Below are 1,117 nucleotides of genomic sequence, written 5' to 3' on the forward strand. Positions count from 1 at the left end.
ACAAACCATCTCAAAATTGTTAAGCTTTTAGCAGTCATTAATTCATCAGTTTATTCATTCATTTAGCAAACGCTTGCTGCATTTATCTTTCCTACAGAATGACGTGCTAACACACTATAAGTTATGCAAAGATGAGAATAAGGGCTAACACATCCCCTGGAATTAGACGGCACACTATATATAAGAGGAGTTTTCAAAATATTTGTGGGGGAAATTCCATTATCTTTGAATTCCATTTTCCATGAACTCTTGGAAGCCTCCCTTCCCCCTCCCCATACAAATCCCAGACAGTTATGTAATCATGAAAAGATAGAAGGTGACCAAGTAACGAAAGAGAGACTCTTGCTGAAAATGTGTTACCATTCCGAGAGAATGCTGGCCATTTTCTAGCCGTTTTTATTATAAATCAAATGTTTCTTCTGTCCATCAAGCTTTTTGGACAAATGCTTTTCAAGGGCAAATAGTAAGTCTATTTGAGAAGAACAAAGAGGGTTATTTATAAAAGACCGAGGAACAGAGTCAGAAAGTATTTGTGGAAGACAGCAAATGTTTTCATGTTCAGCCCTCAGCTGGAAATGTCTCCTTCTAATTCTCCCCCAGGGGCCCTTTAAACCCTCAAGCAAATGCAAAGCTGGAAGCCAAGCCATTCCTACACACTTAAGCTCTGAAATGGAAATGATTTCCCTATAATGCCCTGGTTTTGTCTGTACTACGCACCATTCCCAACAAAATTGTAACTGCATTGAAGGCAAAGGCTCAAGCTTAGTCGTCTTTTCTACAGAGCGAAGCACAATGCCGCCTTTACATGTGGCGAAGAGCAAGCTTTTTGGAAGGAATTGTAAAGAGATAACCTAGGTGAAAAGATTTGAAAGGCAGAAAGGGTGCTATGGCAGGGAGGTGGGGAGAAAGCCAGACAGATAAATACGAAAACAGGACCTGTTAAAAACTACTCATGCTATTTGTTTCCCTGTACACTTATGCATTCTCTTACATATGGCTTGCAAATCAAACTAGAAGCGATAGGGTTGTGTAATAATACAAATATGAACTAATCAAATATCAAAGAATTCTACTTGCCAAAGATTGCTCCCCAAGTGGTAGAAAATAGGACATCTTT

Source organism: Echinops telfairi, unplaced genomic scaffold (genome assembly GCF_000313985.2).
Source record: "Echinops telfairi isolate 266 unplaced genomic scaffold, ASM31398v2 ScPeMD7_2;HRSCAF=8, whole genome shotgun sequence".
Taxonomy (NCBI): domain Eukaryota; kingdom Metazoa; phylum Chordata; class Mammalia; order Afrosoricida; family Tenrecidae; genus Echinops; species Echinops telfairi.